The sequence below is a fragment of the Electrophorus electricus genome, unplaced genomic scaffold (genome assembly GCF_041902795.1).
Source record: "Electrophorus electricus isolate QZ-2024a unplaced genomic scaffold, ASM4190279v1 Scaffold67, whole genome shotgun sequence".
In the NCBI taxonomy this organism is placed as follows: domain Eukaryota; kingdom Metazoa; phylum Chordata; class Actinopteri; order Gymnotiformes; family Gymnotidae; genus Electrophorus; species Electrophorus electricus.
The window spans coordinates 248271-275209 of record NW_027658784.1 but is presented as its reverse complement, the minus strand read 5'-3'; the positions used below and the strand labels follow the sequence as shown (position 1 = coordinate 275209).

General features: G+C 41.6%; 1 long non-coding RNA gene and 1 pseudogene across 1 annotated transcript; one reads left to right on the top strand and one right to left on the bottom strand.

The window, feature by feature from the left end:
- Nucleotides 1-9695: 9695 nt before the first annotated feature.
- On the bottom strand, nt 9696-14331 carry LOC145656485 (uncharacterized). Its single transcript, XR_014122155.1, has 3 exons — nt 13657-14331; nt 10274-10530; nt 9696-10039 (listed from the first exon to the last, which is right to left on the bottom strand). It is a non-coding gene; the product is annotated as an uncharacterized LOC145656485 (long non-coding RNA).
- Nucleotides 14332-21408: 7077 nt separating this feature from the next.
- On the top strand, nt 21409-22038 carry LOC145656484 (adenosine receptor A1 pseudogene; annotated as a pseudogene).
- Nucleotides 22039-26939: the final 4901 nt, after the last annotated feature.

Genomic DNA, 26939 nt, shown 5'->3' with positions numbered 1-26939 from the left:
ATTTTTTTTCATTTTACATGTTAACTGTGTACTGGGAGTTGTCTTTTATAGTCAGTTGCTGTGCACCACATTTGCTGTTTTACCATATATGACAGCCTGCCGTTCGATCTCCCGGGAGCCGAGAGAGGCGAGTGTGTGCGGCTCCACTGTCTCCTGCCAGTTCTGACAGTGGACCGTGTCCTCTTCCAAAGGAGGTGCATCAGGCAACAACGCCAGTGGTGTATCCACACTCCTACAGGAAGAGAAGGAGGCATGGGGAAAGAGAGAAAGAGAGACAGAGCTTCAGCAGCAACTAACTAAGATAAATCAAGGTGATGGATATGGATGTTAAAGAACTGGACAGCAGGTGTGCATGTGTGCTCATTAGCATCAGACTAATGAGGTGTATATAGTTATAATTACATCTCAGTCATGCTCATGGATCTCTGCATCCTGGTGCAAGGCGGTGACATACCTGTCCAGAGTAGATGCTGTAGGCCGGAAATTCATGGCTCAGGAACCTCAGCAGCTCTTCCACTAGTGTGTCTAGTGAAATATGTTCAATGTTGGATGATCTCCTTAGTGTTCGTTTCAGTATCTGTTCATTCAGCTGAAGAACACCTTTTCTGAACGGGTTATCAGACGCAACAATGGTCCTTAAAAAGTCCACATTACCTATTATGATGTAATAAACCGAGGTGTGGGAGCTGCAGTACTGATCTAAGCCAGTTAGCTAGCTAGCTATGTTCTTGCCCAGACACTTTAATGGCTCATGGCTGGTGCAATGACACAATATTCAACATTTCCTTCTGATTCTACTTTTAATTCTGTGACATTAGCTAAGCAACTATAAAGCTACTCTTGTCCAAAAATGCCAGTGTCGTTAGACGTATCAAAACGTATCAAACATAGCTTTAGCTAGGCTAGCTACTCAGACCTTCTATGAAACAATCACAACTTAGTAAATTCATAGTTGTTAATCACAGTAAAGTGTTTTTTCTTTTTGTTGTTTGAAAAGAGTTACCTTGTTACCTTGCTAGCTAACAGTTAGCTAGTAACAATGCCATCAAAAGTAGTTCTCCACTGATACAAGATAGCTAAGAGAAGTTTGGCTCAGAATGTGACTGATTGAAAAACAAAAATACATCACAAATAGCGTTATGCAATAATACCTAACGTGCATACATCAAATACAAACAGTCCCCAATGCAAACCTCTTTTACAAGGCAGCTATTTAGCGTCTGCTACTTCTGCAAAACAAACTCAGTCTTGCATGTTAGTGTTAGCTATCCAGCTAGCTAGGCATTGCTCCAGGACAGGTTTTAGTATAGCCAAAATAATTTGATTGCCTGTTAATTTTTTTAAAAGGTTGATGTAGTGATGTGACGTTCTACTAAGCGTGCCCTGATAAAAAGCTAATAAAATAGCTAAGGGCCAGATTCTGTTATATCATTAGTTAATGTCGTGTCCGTTGACGCAGGAAAGAAGAGACAGGAACCAGTGCGTTACCCTGTGACCTTTTATTAATGCAGAGCTCTGGAGATGTCACTTCACAACACAGTGCGAGTGAGACCTAAAGCATAACTTTGCAACAGACAGACTTATATTTCTCTCGCCTTGTGACACTTCTGCTTTTGTGTTTTTCCATCTCAGCCGTCACCTCTGTTTGACCGTCTCGTACACGTGTCTTCTTGCATAATCACACATATTCACGTCTAGGGCATTTCCTGTTATGTCTGGACATACAGTAATTATTTTATTTATTCAAGGATTAGTCCTATTCCATTCTGCGCATTATTCTCTACTAGTGTAAGCTTAGCATTCATTTAATTTCTGAAACCCCACAATTCCCCCTTTTGATCTCTACAAAGAGATCACCAATCACACTCCTTTATTCTGGCATCTCCTGTCTCTACGTCCCTTTCCCCCTGTATCAGTGGCATCATCGTGGTACCCTCATGCACATCTTTCCTTTCTATCATAGCTGAGATTAGTCTAACCATTAACGCCCTAATACATGGAATACAGCAGCACCCGCATGTCACAGCAATTCCCGTGAATGTGGCTAATGAAACCATCAATGACACAATTAAGTCTTTCCACTGACCGAACCGGCTCACCATCCAGGATTCCAACTGGTTGTTTATGCCTGAATTCTCATGCATTTCCTCTGATAGGGTCTTCAAACCATCCAATGCTCTACTAACTGACCCATCCGGAGCGGTATTATTAGGAATGAATGTACAACACATATCCTCAAGCATAGCGCAGACGCCCCCCTTTTCCGCCAACAACATATCTCATGCCATACGATTTTGCACCGCCATCAGTGAGGTTGGTCCCAGCTGATCTCTAAGTCCTTGCACTGCATCCCTAGTCAGGTTGGCTAGCCTGAGGACATTATAATGTACATAGTTAATCCGATCCACATTTTTATTTGGAGTAATGGGGAATAATGCGGAAAGTATCGGAATATTCTCAAATCCCCCTGCTATCTGGTCTGCTAACTTATACCTGTCCGGAACTCCACGAGGTATTTCTATTGCATCTATGTATGTGGGGGTATTCCTTGTTAAATCAAAATGGTTTGCCTTTCGCTTCTGTCTTGCTGCATCAGTTACCGGGTCCCTGTGTAGTTTTTTGCCTATCAGTAATAAAGGAGCTGCTAACCTGACCATGGCGCATGTCCCCTCCGAGTTCTCTGGCATGTTAACAACCAAAGTCATCCTTCCACAATAATCATACAATCCTGCTCGTGCCCATGAACCCACAGACTCGTTCCCAGTGACTGTGCGGTTACACCGCCGGGATGTGCCCCAAGCGTACTTGAGGTGTGCTTGAACTTCTAACGAAGCAAGTGTAGTTCCCCTCCCCCTTTTTGGGTGAAAATAGTCCTGTTCTGGTTCTGTTACTGATGGGGGGAAAATAACGCTCAAAGTGTCACAATTCTTAGGGTTTCTTTCCTTAGTCAGGCCAATCATGCACACATAACCCTTGGGGTCTTTTTGTGGGAATAGGGGTGCCGGGGTTGTTATAAGTCTGGGTCTTGTGGCTGCACATGCTACACATCCACCAATCTCTACCCCCATTCTGCTTCACCGTCTTGTTCTTAATGTTTTAATCCTTTCCTACTGCCATGCTATTATTTAACCCAAGCGTGACCAAACTGTAAATGGAAACACACAACACAATACACCAACAAATAATCAAACAACACAATTGTCCAGAAGTCATCACTGGTGTTCTGTTCTTCTTACTTCGGGGTCTAAGGGTGGACTACCTTCACCCTTTTGCTCCCGGGGATTATTCTGCCCCTTCTGTGTGGGAGTGAACACCTGACCCGTCCGGGTCAGGTGAGTTAGGTGATGTTTCAGAAAGGTCCCTTGCTGTCTCTTGCAGACTCCTCTGCCGTGACACTGTGGCGGCGCACTGGCTCAGATGAAACCATGTTTCCCCTTTACCCTTCAGGCCTACGGCGTGGCTGGTTCTTTCTGTCACCTGGAATGGACCTGTCCACCTCGGCTCACTCCATTTTCTCTGTCTGCTCCCCGTCCGGTCCCCCTCCTGCGTGGAGAAAGCTGAAACGATACTTTGCAATTCATTAAAGTATGATGTGTGTGTGAGATGTTTTTGTTTTCTCATTTATTGTTAAGGGTCCGTGGGGTCCTGGAAATCCTCGACCTATCTGCAATTCAAAAGGGGTAAAACCAGTTGTTGCATTTACTGAACATCTCATTTGCATTAATGCCAAAGGGAAGGCGTCAACCCAATTTAATTTTGTCTGTGCACAGATTTTGGCCACTTTGTTTTTCACATTTAGATTCATCCTTTCCACCTTACCTTGAGACTGAGGATGATACACTGCCCCAAATGAATGTTTCAGACCCAGCATTTTCTCTAACTCCTGCAAATTGCGCGCTGTAAAATGAGTGCCATTATCTGATCTCACCTTTCTCGGAAACCCATGGTGAGGAATGTACTGGTTCACCAGGAACTTTACCACTGAAGCACTGTCTTCCCGTTTTGTTGGCCACGCTTCCGTCCACCCTGTGTAGTTGTCTACGCGCATCAATACGTACGTGTACCCCTGTGCTGAGTCCACCATGTCTGTGTAGTCATTTACTATCTCTTCCCCTGGTGTTAATGACAACGGATACTTACAGGGTGCCACCTTAATTGTAGGTTTGGGATTGTACTGTTGACATACTCTACATGTCCCCTGCACTTTATGATAGCTACTCTTTCTGGTCCCTGCAAGGCCTTTGCCAGCTCCCTCATTTCTGCCTCATGTTTAATTGGTTTGTTTCCCGCTGTCCTAAACCCTGCTCTCATCCATTGTCTTAGCTCCACATGTGCTGCCCCTACCGTGTAAGCAGAGTCAGTATAAATATTCACTTCCTTGCCCTTTGCTAACTTCAAGGCCTCCACTACTGCCATTACCTCAGCTCGCTGTGCTGATTGCTAACCTTTCAGCCTTTCTGCTTTCACCGTCCAAAATTCATCTACTTCTCCCTGTGTTTCTGCCACCACTGCACACCCTGCTTTTATATCCCCGTATGGTCCTCTAAATCCACATCCATCGGTGAACATGTTCCCTGCTCCTGGAATTGGTTCTCCTTCTAGGTCTGGTCTCACCTTCTCCTGCTTTTTGACTTCCTGTTCGCACTGATGAGGCTCTTCTCCTCCCATCATGTCTGCCATGTTGATTCGTTCATGCGTGTACGTGATGTGTGGTGCTTCCAAAATTTTGCTGATCCTCTGTTGCCTTAGTGCTGTCAAGGCGAAAGCTTGTGAGTTCACGTATGCTATTACACTGTGTGTGGTTAGTACCGTGATTGGATGTCCCATTACCAGATGCGCTGTTTTCTGTATGGCTTTAGCCACTCCTGCTGCATGTCGGGTGCATGTTGGGTGTCTTTTTTCCATGTTGTCTAGCTGTGTGCTCACATGCATGAGTACTTGTCTCTCTCTCCCTTTCTTAGCTCACAATCTGATTCCAGTTTTTTCAGTCCTATCAGGTAACATGGAAAGGATCCACTTCCAATCCATGTAGACTCTCCTCTGGTGTCCCCCAGGGCTCAGTATTAGGCCCTCTTCTCTTTGTATACCTGTTCTCTTGGTGATGTAATATCTTCTCATGGCTTTTCCTACCACTGCTATGCTGATGACACCCAATTATTTCTTTCTTTCCCACCCTCCGATACGCAGGTCTCCAGACTTATCTCAGCATGCTTGACTGACATTGTGTCATGGATGACAGCCACCACTTGAGGCTCAACCCCAGTAAAGCCGAGCTTATGTACATCGAGAACTCCCTGGTATCACTATCTGAAGCTGCTCGTAGCCTGGGCATAACTTTGGACAACCAGTTGTCATTCTCTACTCATATTTCAAATCTGACCTGGTCTTGCAGATTTCTCCTTTGTAGCATACGAAGGATTCGGCCCTTTCTTTCACAGGAAGCTGCCCAATGTGTAATAATATTTCTTGTTTTTGTTCAGGAGATGTGCAGACATTATCTGCTGTATTATTTTTGTGGCTGCCATTGTCACCTATATTCTTATTCGCTCCCTGGGTAAGAAACATTTCCAACTACACTTTCATTGGGGAAAAAAATCATTATTATTGTGGGCTCAAGCGGAAGGTGTTTTACCCATGTATGGCTTGTGAGATATCCTTCTAACGGAGGTTCTAACACAGCGTGGCTGCTGGGAGACTCTCGTCATGTCGTGTTGCCCCAGAACTCCACTGGGATGTTTTGTGGAGCTGGAGTCAATGTGTAAGTCCCTCACATACTGGATTGGTATTTATATCTTCACAGGAATACCAAAACAGCACACCCAGTATGTAAGGAACACCGTCAGTATTCTTTCGAATGGACTTTAGTGAGTCGGACTAGGGTTACAATGGAGCTGTGCAGGTGCAAATCATGTGGAAACATGAAACATCAACAAGACAAGATGGGTTAGACTTTAGCTTTAAGATTTTCATGATTGGCACTGCACAGCAACAAGTGGAACCAATCAAATCACTTGTGTTTAATGATTGTCTCTAAACCAAGGGGTCCAAACTCATGTCTAGGAGTGTCACAACACTGCAGAGTTTATTGGTTACCCCTGTCAAATTCACCCTCGAAGAAAGAACACTTAGCTGGGTAGTGTTGTGACTCTTCAGCACTGAATCCTGATACACATACTCAAAAAATTGAATAAAAATTGTTTATTTAATTGGCTAATATTCATGTGTCAAGCTGCATTTGTTTCCTGCATCCTCTCGTGTTTCAGTGACAAACCAAACGTCCTCTACTTTGACCTTCTGAAGTGTGCCAGAGCAACGACAGAAATGGACGCCACTCTAGAGGGTCTCCAGTGTCCAACCACTCAAGTGAGATTTCCATACAAATGTCCTGTTGACATTGTACAGAAACCAAACACGTATGTCAGTAGCCTTTTAGAAATATGCACATGAGACTCATTTATTACAAAACAGTTTAGCATGTAATATGTGAATGCCAGTTTGTAATTCTGGGGGCTTGGGTCTCTTTTCGCTGCTTGGTTTGGGAGCCTTTTGCTGTATCATGCAATGAACAATGTGTAAATAGTGTAGATAGAAATTAAAAAAAGCAACACTGTGTTTAGCTACTCAAATAAGATCTCCTTCACTCTGTGTGTTTGTGCGTTGGTTTGCAGGTCTGTGTTAAAAAATGCCCTTCAGAGTTCTGGAAGTTGCCCCCAGAGGCGTATGCCCCAAATGCCCTGCCTAAAGACTTCTTTCAGCAGCAGTATTGTGACCCTAGACTTGACCTCGCCCAAACCACATTGGTAAAACCTCACACTGCAAATAAGCAATGTAACCAGCTTCATCTCTGAGAAATAAACCTTCACCTCACTCTTGACAGAACAGAATTTGTCGTATCAAAAGTCTTTGCAATATGCAACTCTTTGTACATGTAATTCATGCATTGGCTTAGCCACTCACGCATACATAGCATTTGTGCATACATAGCATTCTGCATGTTAATGAGATTTTCACATGCATTTCCACTACAGAGTGTCCAAGACATCCTCAATCAAGAGCTTTGTCCATATTTCTACACCCCAAGTAAACCAGGTACAGACAGCAGGATTACACAACTACCTGTCTATTTGTCCATTCTGTTTTGTAACAGTTTGACTATGCTATGTACCAAAACATAACCAAACCACCAGGAAAGTACTTATACCTGCAGTGATAAGTCAGCAGGTTTAATTGTTAGTCATATTATTTTCTGTCTCTCCCTCCACCCAGAACTAGGGAGATGTCTGCCTAGCTTTGACTGGCAGGACGTTCCTCCAGACTTCTCTCTCCCTGGATTCGCTTCCGTTTATGAAACAGTCGAGCACATAAAGGGATCTATGGAGTAATCCTTCACACACACTCACACACACATTTCACTCTCAAGCTACTACACATATGCCAATCATCAGGACTATATTGTTTTTATTTCCACTGTGATGTTTCTGTCTCCTCTAGTGGAGGGTCTGGAGCGTAACGACGGCACCGTGCAGAGACCATACCACATGCCCAGGTCTCTGTGGCAAATCCTTCACAAGAGAGACAGCTTTCTCCCTTAATGAATAAACCATCCAGCATATATTTGAGTCTTTTTTCTGTTGTTGTAACTGTAAAACTGTTCTCAACAGCATTTCGACCACTGTTTTGTTCAAGAGAGATCTGACGGGGCGGCCTCTGGACTGATCCAGTTTTGACCGAACGGCAGACACACACTGGATGTTCTGGCAGACATTTACATATCTGGCTGGACCTTAACCATGTTGCTCTGTTTATTTGATACGCCTGCTCTTTTCATATACCGCACTGCTTATTGTGTAGGAGTAGGCTTGTTCCTAAATGTGGAGTATATGAGAGGCTTAAGGGGAAGTTGATATATTTAATTGAGTTTTAGTTCATTGCCAACTGCTCTCATTATGTGTGAAAGATCACATTTCATGGGATGCTACAATATATTTTTTTTAATTCCTGAGTGTAATAATGTCACGATTGGCCACCCTCCTGGACTCCCTGTTTCCGTGGTTTCACGTCTTGCGCTGCAGGCTGCTCCCCCCTGCAGCGTTGGTCAAGACGGGTAGACGCTTACCTGGGATCTCGTCGTTATCAAAATAAACGTGACCCTGCTTCTTCCGGGAACGACGAGATGCCCGTGTACAGGCAGCCACGACCAAGGCACACAGCAGGGTTTAAATACATGAACTAGAAACGAGGGACAGGTGTACGCAATCAGTGTGAGGACAAAATGAAACCGTGGAACGGAACAAAACACAAGACATGGAAAACACGGAACATGGAAGGGACTGATCGTGACAATCAGCATAGATTATTTAACACAAAGATTCAGAACTGCTGGTGCGGTGTATTTAATCATCTAATATAGACACCAGTACCTCCACTAAATCCTGCCATAATGATATCAACATCAAATGCAAAAAAAGTAATTTTGTTTACAATAGTGAATCTAACACCAAAAAAAAAGCCAAACAAATAAAACGTGATGATGGACATGCGCCTCTTTAAAGGATTTTCTCAATAAATATATGTAGAATTTATGACTATAACAGAAAACAGCAAAGAGAAAAATGCAAGAATGCATATGGCGAAGGACGTATGGCAAGTATGGCAAATTCCTCCTAAATGTCTATTTGGTTCCATCAATGCAATATTTGAAGCTCTATGAAATAAACAAACCAAATTGTTATCAGAACACTCCACTATATTCATGAAAAACACTTTCTCATGTACTCATGTTTTCTGTATGGCTTTAGCCACTCCTGCTGCATGTTGGGTGTCTTTTTTCCATGTTGTCTAGCTGTGTGCTCACATGCATGAGTACTTGTCTCTCTCCCCCTTTCTTAGCTCACAGGCGAAACTCTCTCTCCTGGGGGCTACGTGTTGACATTCAAGCCGACAGCAGGGCCCAAACTTCGGGAATTAAACCTTAACAAGCTTGCCTGTCTAGCTAACTCAACCAGCGAGTAGGCTTAGTTAAAATAACAGCTTTAGTGAGCAAGGCTCCGATGAAAAATGCAAGTTATGATGGCCATTCACACTCCAGACACATTTTTTTTTAACTCAACAACGACTCCTAAGTTCTTTCAAACTTCTCAGTAAGGAATTCAAATCTGAAAAAGTACGTTCAAGAATAGTTTTGAGATGTCATTCACCATCAGTTGGTTCTGAAAACTTGACTTGTAGAGTAACATACCATGCTGATGAGGTTACAGTGTCAAGTGTGAATGTGTGGAAGCTTGACTTGGAAAAAAGACAATGAATCGGCCATCAAGTCTACAACAAAAGCATGCCAGCTAACATTGGTACTCACCCCAACCTGCCTTTGCACTGTGCAATTCCAGCAGTCTTAAACATTGTTTTGCATTTCAAACTGTACAAGACGATGCATCTGAAACCTTGACCAAACTCCATGGCACAGTGCTCCATCGATAGTTGTTCTCAATATCGGACTACATGATACAGATTTTCTGGAAACTATCATGCTAGATCATTAAGATATTGTGCTTTTGTCACAAAAATGTGACATCAAAAAGGCATTCTATCTGCTGCCACAACTGCACAAAATATTTTTGTGTCCCACATACTTCATGCTCATTTTGCTATACCACTGTTATTTGTAGTTGGCATGTGAGCTATGGCAGGCTGTTCCCTATTGGTTGTTTTTATACGCGTGTTGCGTATATGTGTACTGCGAGATTTTAGAGCAAAATTTCTGACACTGCATGAGGAGACATGAGATGCCCAGTCCAACATTTCAGTAAAAAAAAAAAAAAAAGTCAATCATTCATATTTTGAAGCACTATAGACTTTTTATGGTCTGAAGCTATAGTGGAATGGTTTTCCAGGCTGGAGGAGGTATGAAGTGAAAACATGGACTCGATCATCTCCACGTGTGGACTCTGTGTCCAGCAGGGCCTCTGCAGGAGCCTGGATAGTGACCGATTTGTCCCCTCTGCTGTCCCTGCTCTTAGAGCGGTGCCTGTCTCTCCGATCCCTGAAACACCACCACACACGCATGCGCACACAGATGTATATAAACATTTATATACACAGTATACTCCAAGTTGGTACATAAAGCAACATAAAATGGATAATCGTTAAATAACGATACGGTGGTACCCTCAGTGTTTGCAGTAGTGTACATTCACATTTGTATGTTCTAGACAAAACATCAATGCCCACCCACATTTAGGCAAAAGGGAAGAATGTCGGGAAATGGCATACGCACCTGTGCTTGCGAGAGCTACGGGAATGGGAGGACTTGTAGGAGTAGCCCGAGTACTGTGACTCGTTGTCCATGTCTGGGGCCAGTGGGCGGGGTTTGTGGACCCCAGCTCCGCCTCCTGGAACATTTTGTTGCTATGCCCAGTTGAGTTTTGCGCTCTGAGATAGATTTAGAGGATAGAGCCAGCGGCAGCTGCAGCAGTTCAACCTTACTCCTGAGAGAATCTATTTTGAAGGCTGAAGAGGAGGAGGAGGACTAACCTGAGGGAGGAAGAGTAATAAGTATACCTTTAAAGCAAATACCATAATCCAGAGCAACACATCTCAGAGTGAACACGCTCCCTGTTAATCAAACCAAAGACTGGTGGTGTCAGCACAAAGCTCTATCTGCTCTTAAAGGTGAGCTACAAGTGCCCACAATTTCACTACAATCTGTTCTCATTCAGAATGAACAAGTGCATATAAAATCAGAGCAACACCATAATATGTAGAGATCTATAAAGATCTGTTTTTATATATTTCAATGAATCCATTAATGTCCCAGAACAGTGATAGTATAAAATTGAGTCACATTTTGAAAATGAACATCTTGAATACACACTGAAAATTGAAACAAAGGTTGTAGTCTTCATCTATTAATTGAACTGTGCAAGAATAATGAACAAACCAGAAAATAGCATTACACACCACTTCACCTTCAAGGTATTAAATGTTTTTCACCCTAAGGAAGCAATTTACAAAAACAGGCTCATCGTTCAACAACTTTGTGAATCGGTACTTTCACAATTCTCACACTCACCACAAGGTCTCATCACTCTCACACACACACACACACACACACACACACACACACACACACACACACACACACACACACACACACACACACACACACACACACACAAACACACACACACACACACACCAGCCATCTCCCATCATCTCCAGGGTTACCAAGCTTGGCTCTTTACCAAAGGAATGAATAAGAGGGTACAGGAGCAGTGAACAGTGTGGGGGCTAGGTTTCTATGGTTACATGACCTTTAACCACACAACCCTATTTCTGGGGAGAGCAAAAATATGTCAGTGAGCTGTTCGTATGTTTACCTGGGTCTGTGTGTGTGGTCAGCTCTAAAATAACAGCAGCAACTGTCATTGAAGAAGCTGTTGTGTGTGCCTGAGTAGGTACTAAACACATTCTTAAGAATAGTGACTCTTAATCCAATTCCTTTAATGAAGAACCACAACTTTCCTCACTTTCTATTTCTAAATGTCTGTCCCCTTCTCTCTGATTGGCTGTATATGAAGGGAACGCAAGCTTTCCTGATTAGGAAGCCAAAAACACAGACCTCCTCTTTCTGCTGTGTCTGTGTGCATGCACTTCTTACTCACCCACTTGTCAGGGATTGTTTACAAAACTGGTAATACAGTCAAGGATACCATTTGTCGAGGGCAGACTCCCAACACATGCCACGCATCAATCTCAAATAGGGGCTCTTGGATTCTCTCACACACACACGCTTCTCACAGGAATTGTAAAAACAGTAGGCCTACGTTTGAACAGAATAGAATGGGACCATAACCCCATGCATTTTATAATAAAGGTTAGAATAAAAACTCATATATAAAAACATAACTCTCGAAGAAAATTAAGAGATCAGTCCCAATCAGTATCTCTGCATTTGGCAATGATTTCAATTCCACAGTCTGTTGAATTCCACCACATGTACAGCTCTTTGTATTTAATGAGATTCTGATTAGGTAATCAAAGCTTATTTAACAAGCAGTGTGAAAGACTGGTGGAGAACACCTGAAGATGCATGAACAAGCTGCAATCAAAATCTGAGATATTCCACCAAATACTGATTTCTTAACTAATCCTAAATTAAAACATTAGTACCATGAATGTGTTTTCTTTGCATTATTCTGTGGTTTGGAAACAATGCATTTTTTTTTTGACCCATTGTCATTTTGTAGGTAGGTGTAAACCATCAACAGTGATCTCAAATTACTTGTCGCCAAGCGACGTAACCAGCTCAGCGGATCATTGTCTGCACAGGGTAAGGCCTAAATGCCTCAGAGTAACAGTGGACAAGAATTGCAGGGGAGGTACTCAGGGCGCCCCCAACACCCACGCAAAGACAGGCCGAGGCTTAGAGGCCTTCATTGAAAAGCTCGAATGCTGGGACTGGACCAAGTTTGGTACAGTAATCAAAATATCCATGAATCTAAGGCAGTTTACGCCGCACCTACATTTAAGAAAAGTTTAAGTTGGTGTTCGATTGTAAATACATAACCAGGACTATCTACATCCCAGCTTTTGCAACAACTTAAGTCGCTGCTTGACACACAGTATCGGTTCTCTCTCGCGTTTACTGGAGTTAGGCGAGCTAAGGATTAAATCGTAGCCAAACCCATTTTCCAATGAAGACTGCAATAAGGTATGGTGGAAACAGTTTGCGTCTACTGATACAAAGATTACTGCTGTAAGCATACATTAAAACATGCACTTCAAGCCACCAAAACAATAAACAAGTGAAATGAGTGGAAACATTAAGAATTATTTTATTGAAATCAAGTATTTGGGTTTAAGAAACAATTTGACGAGACTCCACACAAAGGAAATGAAAGAATACCCAGCAGGGTTCATCAATCCGGTTCCATTTTGTTTGCATGTCAGCACCGAGTTCACCGTATTCCAATAACCCTATCCACCAATACGCCAAGAACTATTAAATTACTGCAGGCTTAGAGCACAGCGACGCGGACAGGACAATGCGACGCTTAAAATGAGTTTTACTTGGCTCCAAAAGTTAAAAGGTGAAAAACACAAAGCGAAGACAGGCGTCGTTCCCTCAATTCGCTGTGAGGGGAAAAAAGACTACAAAAATTAGGCGACTTGCCTTTCTTTGCGAGGGGCTACATCCGAATGCTAAGGACCTTGCGGCACAAAGAAAATCCAAGCGCAGGGGTTTTCCAGACTGGAATAAAATGCACTTTTCAACATCCACGTCGTGAAATTTTGCAAAACACTGCCCAGTTCTATGGAAATAAAGAAAGTAATCCTTAAAGGCAATACGTTACATCTTAAGATCAGTGCAATGTAAAATCCATGATCCGTTCCCAACTCTTCCACTATGCGTTGGTTCAATGCCTTGAGCCCCGCTGCGTGTGTGAATACTATCATTCATCACCCAGACACTTGCGAATCAGAGCTATTCGGCTGGAAAACCATCCAAATGAAGAGCGTTAAGGATCATGGAGAGAGCATAAAACGTATGCTTTACTTTCCATTACGGCATGCATAATATTGTTTCACCTAAGCATATAATTTATCCTCACTCTTATACGCTTGAGCAGTTTTAACGCCACGTTTCTTTACACTCACTATTAGACAACAGGCGTACTCGTCGCACTTTCTTGTCTGTTCCTTTGGCCGTGCACCTTCCCTAAACCAAACAATTCCACTCCGTTTTCCCCTGTTTTGCCTGCGGGAACAGCTACTCATCTGTTATTCACAGAAACACATATTTCCGTCTCCTTCATTCAAACCGTGGCTACTACACCGACTACGCCCCATGCCAACACTTCTCCTCCCCCATGTTCCTTGTGTCGCCCCGCCGTCCCAAACTCCCGATCCCTTTCCTCAATATTCTACAGGTTATCACTCACCGAATATACAGCTTTCAATCGTTGTTCACCCTATTCTACCATACTACTTCAGATCATAGTTTAGGTCATTATTTAACCGCCTGCTTCAGCTTCATTTTTTTTTTTTTTTTTGTAGATTTGATTCTTTATTGATCGTTGACCGACTGTTATCTGGGTTGCGGGCCACCTTCAATACAGCAGCGTTGTATTTAGAAAGCGATCCTAGAGAATTAGGACAGCTAACGTAAACTGCATGGCGCAAAAGATGGCCTGTAGTCCTTTGGGTTTTTCTCCGGGATCATTCTCTGATTGGGTATGGTAGGCTCTGAGTTTAATTATTTTTGCCTTAGATTCTGTTAATTCAAGGCTTCTTGTCTGAACCTTGTCTGATCCTCTTCTTTGAGGAGAAGGTTGCAGCAATACGCCGGTCCTTTTCCTCTGTTCCCATTCTTCCAGCCAGTGTTCATTCCTGTACATCCAACTCTCTGGCTTCTTTTTCCCCTCTCTGCTCAGAAAAACTCTTCAACTCCTGACTTCCAGCAATCCGACATGTCCGCTGGATCCCATTGCCTCCACTCTGTTCTAGACGATCTCAAGAGATCTGCATTCTGCATTCAGAACCACCAGGGTGGTACCAATCCTCAAGAATGCCACACTCAACAGCACCAACATAACCAGTTACAGACCAGTATCACTTCTCTCTTTCCTCTCAAAAGCCCTTGAACGAGAAGTTTACAATTCATTATCTGGTTTCCTCACACAGAAGTAGCTGCATGATCCCCATCAGTCTGGCTACAATCCAGCACATTCAACAGCCCTCATAGCAGTGACTGCGAATCTTTATGCTGCTAAAGCTGCCAAACTGTCTTCTGTCCTGATTCTTCTGGACCTTTCAGCAGCCTTTGACACAGTAAACCACAACATTCTCCTCTCTGTTCTCTCCAGCCTTGGTGTGACTGGCTCTGCATGGAAATGTTTTCAGTCCATTTAGGTAACATGGAAAGGATCCACTTCCAATCCATGTAGACTCTCCTCTGGTGTCCCCCAGGGCTCAGTATTAGGCCCTCTTCTCTTTGTATACCTGTTCTCTTGGTGATGTAATATCTTCTCATGGCTTTTCCTACCACTGCTATGCTGATGACACCCAATTATTTCTTTCTTTCCCACCCTCCGATACGCAGGTCTCCAGACTTATCTCAGCATGCTTGACTGACATTGTGTCATGGATGACAGCCACCACTTGAGGCTCAACCCCAGTAAAGCCAAGCTTATGTACATCGAGAACTCCCTGGTATCACTATCTGAAGCTGCTCGTAGCCTGGGCATAACTTTGGACAACCAGTTGTCATTCTCTACTCATATTTCAAATCTGACCTGGTCTTGCAGATTTCTCCTTTGTAGCATACGAAGGATTCGGCCCTTTCTTTCACAGGAAGCTGCCCAGGTAATTGTGCAGTCTTTTGTAATCTCAAAGCTAAGCTACTGCAACTCGCTACTTGCTGGTCTTCCTCTAAGAGCCATCAGCCCTCTACAACTTGTCCATAATGCAGCTGCATCACTGGTCTTCAATCTTCCTAAATTCATATGTCACTCCACTGCTGCGCTCACTTCATTGGCAGTATGAAGTAACTGACCACATCAGATTTGAAATCTTGATGCTTGCATACAAAGCCAAAAATGGACCAGCCGCTCTATACATTTTGTCAATTGTCAAAGCCCGGTCCACATTCACCCCAAAATCCAATTACACCAACGACCCTCAAAACAGTCCCAACACATGGGAGTGGGAAAGCCACACAGGATAGAGGGCCATTCTTCCTTCTCCCTTTCACAGGTTAGTTTATAAAAGGGAAATGTGATGGCATAATCTAGCATTAGGCTATTAGCATCCAGATGCAGCTAGATTAAGGTAGAACCTGGTCCTTAACACTGATCTTGGACAGTTTCATTCTTTTTTGAACCATAACATTAGCCATTATACAACAAAGGCCAAACTGGAGTCAGTGTAAAGGAGCCACTTCTACCAACATCTTAACAGATCAAAGTATAAATCCTTTCATATGTGTCAAAAACCAACCCTGGCATCACTGAGCCATTTCAAGAGGTGAGGGACGAGCTTCACAGTATTTACACTACACAGAAGGTGCCCCTTCATAGGTAATGACATGATATCAGACAACAAATGTTCCTTTTTGTTCCCTGCAATGTTGACAGGAGTCAGTCCAGAACAGGGCTGCACAAATAAGTATACAGTAATGAGCAGTGAAGATGATGTCTTGCCACAACACAATGGCAATCCCAGTACGCCCTGCCTTATCCATTGTGCGTAAAGAGAGGCCAAACCTTTATTTTCTATTCTGTAGAACGCTTAAAGAAATAAAATAAACTCCTTCCACACTCTTTATTCTTTGCTCTCGCATAGTGTTAATTTATAAAATAAAGGATACAACATAGACATATGATGATATTAATGCAAAATACTCTCTTGGAGCCCATGTGTCTTGCAGGGGTCCCAGTGAAAAAGAACCTGAATTTGTTTAAGTCACCCATCCACACATTCCATAAGGCGAAGAGAGCCACAATCTTGGGTCAAGTTGACATGGGCTGATTATGGGTCCTCGAGCAAAATGGCACCTGTTGGGTTGCCAGTTTGTCACTGATGACGTGAGTGAGTATTAACATACATGTATTGGGTAAAGTGCTTGGGGGGGGGTCCCTTTAATGGGCAGATTCATTTCCTCAGCCATACATTTTCAGTCTCATTTTAGTTCCATTTCTTCATCTTCATTGACTAATTTTTTTTTTAAACTGTCACCTCAGTTCCCTTGTTCCAACTTTAGCTTTACCTAATAAAAAAAAAAACACCTCACATATCTGGACTTTCATTTGAATGCTTTTTATTCCAACTCGGTGCATGAGCTGAAGGTTCGTCTGTCCTGTCTCTCTTCTCAGTTGCAGACAATACAATATTTGCAGGTTTCTCCCAGGAGAAAGGCATGCTGGGATTCTAGTAAAGAGCTACACAGGATGTATGAAATGGCAGGAATGCCACACCCTTAGTATGTGTGTGTTCATGTTTCAAATGTGTAAGTAAAACTCTTTACAATGTCTCGTGTAATAAATCAAAATCCTGTAGAATGGATCTTGGGCTGAACTGGTTCTGTTGGCCCTTCTTCGTTACCTAAACAGGTTGGAAAGATGACCATACAATTGCCACAGTCTGCAGGGGTAGTACACCATAAGCAACATAATTACATCAACTCCAAAATCAATACTAAACATTATTCAAATAAATACATAAAATTCTTAAAGTTAAAATTGGGAATTGCTACAGGTTTGAAGGCCAGTTTTCAGTCTGGCAATAGCAAGACCCAAGATCTGCGGTGATGTTTTAATATTCAACTGTGTGCTCCATTTAAACTCAACCCCAAATTATTCTAGTGATTCCAGACTAGATCTTTTTGTTTGGTACAATCAAAAAGAATTGTGGTACAGCATTAAACAGGTTTAGCCCCAGTATTTATAAATGGCTTCTTTGACACACTTACCATCGCTCGACCCAAGATAAATAGATGGTGTCCTGATAATGGAGGAAGACCCATGGATGGTGTCATCTGAACTGACTGACAGGTGACTTTTTTCTCACCATTGTGAGCAGTCTACAGTGGTCTGCTTCAATCTCCTATGAAAATGAAAACAAGGAGTTAACCAGGATCTCACAAGTGCACAAAGCCATTCTTTTAAAACATAACATGAAAGTGCTAGCTAGCTGCAATGATAGTGTGTGTGTGTGTGTGTGTGTGTGTGTGTGTGTGTGTGTGTGTGTGTGTTTGAGAGAGCGTGAGTAATATATCCACTTTACCCTAAGCTGATGCAGGTTTTTCATCAGCCCCTTCATTGATTGAAAGATTCCATCCACATTTTTTATCATGCGCTGCCGTATGCTTGCTCGTGATTGGCAGGGCCTCGTTTCATGCCTCAGCATCTCCAGGTGTGAACGGCCTTTTGGTGACTGGCAAGGCATCTCCTGCCCTTCTTGCTGTGAGGACAATGATGTCACTTTCTGCTTCTGACTGGCAGCCTCTAAAGGATCCAAGGATCCAAGGATCAACAGTCTTAGTGTCCTGACTGGCAGAACACAAAGGGTGCAAAAAAGTTGGTAAATATCTGAGCCTGCTAAAATTCTATTTATAAAAACACCACCACCACCACCAGAAATATACTGTTTAACTATCATAGTGCAACAATGACTGTGTAACGGAGTGTAACAAATTCTTACCATCTTGAAGAGCAGCATCAGCCATTTTAGCTCGTCCTCCCACATAACCCTGCCCACCAGTATGCATGTAGGCTTCTGATTGGTCAGTTGGGATAGCTGTTGATCCTTGCTTGGTGGCTTCACTGCCTCCAGAGGCCGAGGAGATGGTCTTTTCTAACAGGTTCTTCCATCTGTGGAAACATCGCTAAAGCCATCAGGTCCCAATTTCTACAACAGCACAATGTTGTTAAAATCATCTGAACATAAATGGCCTGACACCATAAATGTTATCACAAAACAGACACAGCAGTGCTGACTGGTTGACCTTGATGAGAAGATGGTGGGTCAGAGAGAGACAAAAAAACAAACTCACGTGTTTTTCTCAGAGGAAGTCCCAGCCACCAGCTCGTATATCTGTCTCTCTGATGTACTGATCACATACAAGGCCTTGTTATCTGATAGAGAAGAGCAGGTTGTCAAACAATGTATTCAAATTAACCCACATGCAATTTCTAACTGGCTTCTTAATTTTTTAAAAATAAAATAAAGACATAGTTATTCCAGACCCATTCATCTATTCTGGCTATTCATAGCTGTAAGAATAACTACAAATATACCTGTAGCCACAGATCTGACAAGAGATGAATCCAAGCGAACAACGGGGCAAAAGGGGGTTTTGAGGTCCGTGTTCCTACCCCAAACCCCACCCAGTGAGCGCACTGGACATCGCAAGATCAAACGGTCACCTGAACCCCTTTGGAGTAGCACCAACATGTCTGAGAGAAGCAGAGCATGAATGTCTGGAACACACACACACACACACACACACACACACAGAGTGAGAATGGACCTGTCAAGTAATCATTTGCAAGAGGAAAAACAAAAATGTATGCAAGCTTGCACACAGATCACTGAAAGCATCCATTCACATTAAAAGTCCTTGAAACATGTGTATACACACGTATGAACATACAGGCAGATGCAGGTGTACACACACACACACACACACACACACACACACACACACACACACACACACACACACACACACACAGTTATTCAGACCATGTCATGTGTGAGGTAGCAGGGAACCAAATAACTCCAAGTCAGCATAGCACCATGCTCTCAATAGCTGCATTCCCCAGAGTTAACAGTGATTTGTTCAGCTGTGATGATCTCTTACCAATAGCTTTATCTTTACTAACTTTCCAAGTCAACGGTCCTTCGTGGATCATTTTCTTAGTGGTCAGGTCCAGATTCTACATAGAAAAAGAATATAGTTAATAATTCATACTCTGGATCAGGTGCTCCAAGACCAGAGAAGCTGTTTGGAAGGCAGATGGTGGATACATAGTAAGGCCGTACCTTGAACTGAGCAGCGACAGGACTGGCCTGCCTCTCCAGAGGGGACAAGTCTAGCCTGCGCTGATAACGGCTGAGCAGTCGCCGGTGCTCCGTCTCCCTGACGACCTCATTGACAGCTCGTAGTATCCCACGGCAGCACGCCTGTGCCCTCAGCAATGGCTGCAGGTCTGGAGAACCAGCTGTTGTGGGGGCACATACTAGTGTTAATCCAGGAGAAAGGGTGTGTGTGCTTGCCTCCTTGGTAAGCTGGTATGTGTGTGTATACTGAAGTGTTTTCATGGTTCAATACATTGTATGTGAGGGTTTCTATACATGCCTTCTGTGTCTGATGATGTTATCCAGCAGCAAGGGGTATTTGGTGAGTCTCTGCATCTCAGACACTAGAAGGTCCTTTAATTGTAGTCGGCGGCAGTGAGGGCTGGCTTCACATTCCTAACACACACACACACACACACACACGAATGAGCCAAGGACATCTAAGTCCAAATGTGGATTCTGTTGACTGCAACACCAATTTATACCTAAAACAGCATCACTAGAAGTTATGTGCTGCAATAAAAGTCAAATCTAAAAGACTGGATAGTCTCCAATTCAAAATATGGGTCAACCAATTCACAACCCAGCCCACTAACAAATATGGCAGAAGCTCTAGTGTTTGTAGGTTTGTCCAAAGGCTTTATACCTCTAAAAAGTGTTACCTGTATAAGGTGCGTGAAACGTGGGTCTTTGCGTTTATTTTTAATGAGCTCCAGTGCCTGACTCTGCTGACTGCACAGGTGAGACACCTGCTCCTGGAACTCCTCTCCTGCAGCGTCTTCAAACTAACACGCACACACACAAACACATGAGCTACTGACATATCAAGTAAAGCAACAAGTATATCCCACACTACACAGAACAACCCCTTCATTTTAGACAGCACCAAAAGATGATGTGAACTAGAAAGGGAGTAACACTAGCCAGCTCACTCTAGACACCATGATGTCTCCGATGCCTTGAACTATAGAAGAGTCCCTCAGCCTCTTCATGGACTCACATAGATTCACTGAAACACAAATGCAACGCCACAAAACAGAATCTGTTTAAGCGAGCCAGTGTATATGTGGTTTGTTAGAAAGTTGTGTCAGTGGGCAACAGAACTCTACTTGTGTCATGAAGGCCACCGCAGAAACAACATGTACAGCCTCCAGTCCATACCTGCTCACAGTAATGGCATGGTGCCGATAGCTGATATTGTTCTGTCATTAAATTCCCAGTTTGGGTGGGTTTTACACTTCTTTAATCTTGATTATGATTTAGACACCAAGTAGGCTTCAGAAATGTAGGTTTGAAAACACACTAAGACAAATGGAGCGGATTTGCACGCACACACATACGCTCGCACACAGAGAGACTGACCATGAAGACTGTAGACCTGGGGCAGGTTGGGGAAGATACCGGAAAGTTCTTCGACGGTCAAAAGGTTCCTCCTCTTCTGGAAGAACACCTGATCGAGAACCCCGAGAGTCCGCAGGTGAGATGCTTCCGTTGTGAACAGCTCTGAGGAAGAGGATATAGCAAAGTCACTACAATTTCTTACAAACGTTACACAATTCAGAATTCCACATTTTCATGAGTCAGGATAGAATTACCATATGTGCATAATAAATAGAATACTGTATGTTCAAAAGATTTAGTTGCTATTTAGCTTAAGTTAGATCAGTAAATAACTTTTCATTTTACATGTTAACTGTGTACTGGGAGTTGTCTTTTATAGTCAGTTGCAGACTAAACCATTCATATAGGATTATATGATGGAAAGGATTAACATGATTATATATGAATCATTACATATGAATCACATGATAATACATGATCAAATAATATTTTCCATCACACAAGCAACTGAACAAGAAGGTCGGTGTGGGCCATGGCGACCCCAGCAAGTACTACAACAAGGAGCTGAAGCTAGCCAAGTCGCTTGCGCTTGTGCTTGTGTTGTTTGCCGCCAGCTGGCTCCCACTGCACATCCTGAACTGCATCACACTCTTCAGCCCTGGTTGCGAGAAGCCCATGTTCCTTCTCTACATCGCCATCCTGCTCACCCACGGCAACTCCGCCGTCAACCCCATCGTGTATGCATTCCGCATCAAGAAGTTCCGCACGGTGTTCCAGCGGCTCTGGAAGCAATACTTCTGCTGTAAGGAGGCTCCTCCGATCGACACACAGATGAGTGAGAGACTAGACAAAGATCACTTCTGTCCTGGTACTCCGCTGGAGCACAACATTTGACTGGATCCAGGGGACTTTCTGAGCAAACTGAAATGCTTGCTTCTATAAATCATGTCTATTTTGAATGTAATTCAGTGCTTTACTGCAAATGCCACTGAGTGCATTTACCCCTGCAAAGGGAAATAAGACTCCTATGTAAAATGTCACGTAAACGTTTATCAGTGTTCGGCTCTACATCGCACAAAGCAAAACCCAGATTAATTAATTAATTAATCTGGGCAAATGAACAGCTTTATCAGATTTCTATTTTTTTTTTTTTTATGCCAGTGTAAGTGGAATATGGGCTCTCTTGTTCTGCAGCCGGGCAAAGAGGACAAGGTTTTAAGATCAGGTCCATTGTAGAGAATTCCCCCGATTTCACTGATCCCATATAGCAATTTGTTTGTTTGTTTGTTTTTCATATGCTTTTTTGTCCTTTTTTACATAATCACATTATTATTATTGTGCATGTGAACACTTCAGTTCACTTATTGACAAACTGATTTTTACCAGTAATCAGGATCTTGTAGATGTATACATGCTCAGAGTGTGCTGTTGTCAGAGTCTGCTCCCATTGTAACTTATTATGAAACATTATAACTCCACTGGGACAAGAGGGGGAGGCTAGAATATGGAATTAAATCATTTATAGTGGCAAACAGATATGTGGTGTACAAGACATTTTTAAATAATTCTTTACTCAGTGATCAAAGTAGTTCTTTCTAACTAGTCCACAGGTATCATACAAATATGAAAAACAGTATTCTTTGCACCACTCTGCTATCCAAAGTGTGCAATCATGATGGTGCATCATCTCATTATAAAATATTATTTATAGTCATCATGATTTTTTATTTATCAGAACACACTTAAGAGTAACTTTGAATGTGTACAATATACATTAATAGTAGTTAATTTCAAGCATTTATTTGATACTAACTTCAAAATGCAGTTTTAATGAGGATATGTTAGGAATGTTAAAGACAATGCACACTATACAATTATATATATATATATATAAAAATAAAAGGGCTGCTCATTAATCACATAAAAATACAAATTTGGTTTCCACAATAACTACTCACCAATGATGTACTTCATTTATTCATTTGCCTACTACATACAATGAAGTATTTATAGTTATGACATTGCTTAAGAATTGCACTAATGGAACAATACATTTATATAGTCTGACATTGATTAATAGCATTATAGGCCATTATAGTGTAGCATTTCTAATAGGCAAAATTAAGGCCATGCAAACGCACACAGACATTTCCCAAACATTTTATACAGGCACCAGAAACAGGTTTTTACATCCAGATTTTGCCTTTCAGCTCTGTGTTTGTAAGGGAGGAGCAATGCATGCAAGTAAGTAGTGCTGGATGACTTCAGGAAATGATCACTTAATTCATGTTTATTCAGCTCTTGTCTCCACAGGACATCAACTAGCCCATTTGACTTTTTTTGTAACTGCTGTATAATTTATGTTGTATTCAGGGTTCAAACGTTAAATAATTATATAATCCAAAACAGTAATATTCAGTTATACATTTTCTCTAATTTAATATCCCCTTTGCTATAACATTCAAATGAATACTGGAGCCATGTATTCTGGAGGCATTGTAAGCTTTTTCAGTATAGTAGCCAACATGTAGCCATGTTGAAAACAAAGCTTTCTCTATGAAACACACCAAGACTTGGACAAAGTCACCAAGATATTTATGTCCTCTCTGACTAAAGCTTGTCAGTAATGCACTTATGAAGATGCATCAACCATAAAAAAATAAAGTGAAATCATAACTAGGAATTTTTTTTAACATACCATTTTTTTTTTATACTTGACTCAGTGTTTGCTAGTGTTCCTCACTTTATTATGTTTCATTAGCTCTCTGCCCAAATACAGTGTGAATGAAGGAATCACACCAGTATAAAGTACAGTATGTACATAATTGTTGGTAAACAACTGTGGGATTGCAATCAGTACAATTGTACATTATTTCTTATTTCATTATTTCTGAGTAAATGGAAATAATGAACTAAGTCTGTTTCTGGTTTTCACTTTATTTGTGCCTTTTATCCTTATTCCTCTGCATGCGTTTAAGCATCTCTGCTTTCTTGAGACACTGCTAAGACATAAGGTAATGCTCCAATGGTGATGGTAATGATGATGATGTTAAAATAATAATAATAATAATAATAATAATAATAATAATAATAATAATAATAATAATAATGCCTGATCAACAAAGCTATGAAGGTTGGGTGTAGAACAGTAAGGAGCCCGGCAGAAGAAGATCTGATAGAGCGATTGGGTTTGTAGTCAAGAAGATCAGATAGTTTAGGTGTTGGACGATGGAGAGCTTTGTATTTGAAAAGGAAGATTTGAAATGAATGTGGTACTTAACAGGAAGCCAGTGAAAATCCTGGAGGATGGGTGTAATGTGCTGGTGTACCTGGGATTGAATGAGAAGACAGGCAGCAGATTTCTGACCCATCTGAAGCTTGTGAAGGAGAGAAGGGCTAATGCCTGCAAGGACAGTGTTTCAGTAGTCTGAGAGGCTAGAGATGAAAGCATGAATGAGAGATTTATTAGCAGACGGATTTTGGATTTTAGTAATATTACAGGTGAAAGAAGTACATCTTAACAGTAGCATGAACATGGGTGCCAAGTTCAAGTTCAAGTTCAAGTTCGGTTTATTCGTCACATACATAGTCATACACAGTATAACACGCAGTGAAATGGTGGAGAGTGCTCTGTCCAAACTGAGGAAGAGAACCAGGGGTGCATAGAGAAAAAAAATATATATACAGATAAATATATATTTTCTATGTATGTACAAAATATATTAACAATGTATGTACAATATATGTATATTATGATTATATACACAATGTACAATGTACAAATGAAAGAATTGCACTGAGGATAACACCCAGGTTTCTAACCAGGGGAAGGGGACATAGCTATATCATCAGTGGTTAGAGTGAAAGAACCAGTTTTACTCAGGATTGATTTTGAGCCTATGATAAGCTCGGTCTTGTTGCTATTTAACATAAGAAAGTTGTGTTTCATCCAGAGTTTAATTTCTGAAAGATATGCTTCTAAGTGATTGAGTGGTAGATGTAACTGATTTGGTCCTGAGAAAGATCTGGGCTTAGCGATGGAAGTCCAGTTTGAAATGATGTTTGATATGTCTGAGAGAGAGTATGTAAACTGATAGAAATTCAACTGAGGTATAGGTGGTTCTTGTACAATGCTTGATTTTATAGTTTCAGAAAGGCCCAAATAAACTGCTTCTCACAAACTTCCACAGGGCATAATTATTAATTAACTCTTTAACTCTAAAACCAAGCATTTGACAAAAGCACCTAAAAAATTTTAACTACTCTGATTGCTAAATAAAACAGGCTTTTGGGGTTTGGCACTGGTCTATTCCTTTTTTCTCTTATTTAGGTTTTATTTTACCAATATCCTCTATTTACTGAAATCTTCTATCTGCTGCATGCTCTTAATAACTTATTAAATACTAGTTGCGGAGGAAGTCTATTGTGTTTGACAGCCATTTCAGAAACGCCCAGTGTAAAGTCAAGAAAGGCAGACGTGCGAAATTTGCATGACCCACATTTCATTTAGTTGACGAATTGGTCAAGTGTGGCTCATTCAGAATAAATGCGTTTTATTGCCCTCTAGTGGATAAGCAGAGAATAGCACCCTACAACAAAAACGTCAAGTAATTCCTAATGGAAACAACAGGCCAATAGAGCACAAAGGAGTAAACCCGAGTTACCTGGTTGCATATATAACTCTTGGTGTCAATACCAAAGTCAACTTTGCATCATGCTTCTACCTAGCTATATGTTTTTTTTTTCACGAAAGGCTCCAACACACGTTTCTTGATTTCCTACTACAGTGATCCCTGTATTTCTACAGTAGTCTAGATCATTGGTATATTGGACTCTAACCTACTGTACTGGGAATACTAGGACGTATTCTATGAGAAAATGACAAAGCACTTTTGTAAGTCGCTCTGGATAAGAGCGTCTGCTAAATGCCGTAAATGTAAATTTACTGGAAGAAAACATGTTTATTTTTATTAGGCGTTATTAACCGTCAAATGTCTACCATAGGTGGTGGCACGTATTTAATATATCCCTGAAGTGATTTTTCACAGCAATGTTTGGATTTGCTTAAGGTAGACTAATTGTAGGATTCTGTGTAACTTTGTTGCATGGACTATATAAAACAGGTCTACATTTATTGCATTACATTACATAACTAGCTCCGTTGTGAATGTAGTTTCATAGGTAGCATCTTCGTCAAAAATATAATCGATAGTTGTTGTTTTTTTTTCCACCAAGGCTGTACGTTTCCGAATTTGATGTAAAACATACTTATAGAAAAGAAGAGAACTGGTAATTTAAGATAATTTCAAAAGCATCGAAAACAAAAGAAAAGCATCGGACGTAGTCTAAAGATCCTATCAGAAACTAATAAAAAAAATAGCAGCTAAATAGACACTGACATGAGATGGAGTACTGTAGCTTTAACGAAAGCATCAGCGGACTATTTTGTTGTCTTGGCAGCCCAACCAAATCAACGAAACGGGGATCCTGGCTGTGTTTTGTAGCCAAGATATAATTTTAAATATTACATTGTAAATGCTACTGTGTTACTTACAAACACTACAGCCAGCAAATGACTTTTGCCGCTGTGTAGTTAGCTCGCTAGCTAAGGCAAATACACTCAGCACTGATGGCGTGTTTGGCTTTACACCGTCTAACGTTAGCTAACCTATCTATCCTGGTTCATTAGGTTAACGCTAGCTAACTAGCTACTTACAGTTGCACTGGATCTGACTGTCTAGGTTTTATTATTGTAGCTACTCCGTAACAAAAAGTAATCTCAGAATTGTATACGTAGACCTAATATACCTTCAAATACTTTATTACTTTGACGGTAATAGCATGGAACAGTCACACAAGAGAGTAGTTAGCGCTGGGAAGGCGAAAAACAAGCTACCCTGGGAGAGGTCTTGCCTCCCATGTTTAGTAAACAAGCAGCCTTGCAGTGCATCAAATGCAAAGGTATCTGATAATGTGAATGATTGCCTCATGAAGTTAATTTTACATGCACACACAGAATT